The sequence below is a fragment of the Egretta garzetta genome, unplaced genomic scaffold (genome assembly GCF_000687185.1).
Source record: "Egretta garzetta isolate BGI_Z169 unplaced genomic scaffold, ASM68718v1 scaffold635, whole genome shotgun sequence".
NCBI lineage: Eukaryota > Metazoa > Chordata > Aves > Pelecaniformes > Ardeidae > Egretta > Egretta garzetta.
In genome coordinates, this window is record NW_009259710.1 from 81,210 (window position 1) to 81,602 (window position 393).

The following is a 393-nucleotide window of genomic DNA, read 5'->3' on the forward strand; positions in this document are numbered from 1 at the left end:
GGCCGGGTTGTTGAAATTTATCCCTTTGTGTATATTACAATATCCTCCATTTTTCTGCCCTCTAAACAACGAGCCTTTCGCCATCTTGGGCAAGTTTTTATTCCCAAGTCTGTGCGTCCCTTTTAGGAGGGAATGAGTGGAAATCCTGAAAGTCCTTTTGGATGAGACTCAAAGTTTAGGAAATGTTACAGGGACGGTGACGTCATGTAAAGTTTAAGGGGAATTTTTCCAAGTGCGTGTGCTTTCCCCCGGAATTCCTGATCTAACGTGTTGTAAACCGCACTTGAAAGAGGAAGGTTCCTAGTTGAGACTGCGCGTTCAGGGAACGTTAACAATATGCTGCTTTATCTGGCGCCTGGTTTTGTAACAGGAATTTTGTAATTTTGCTTTTGG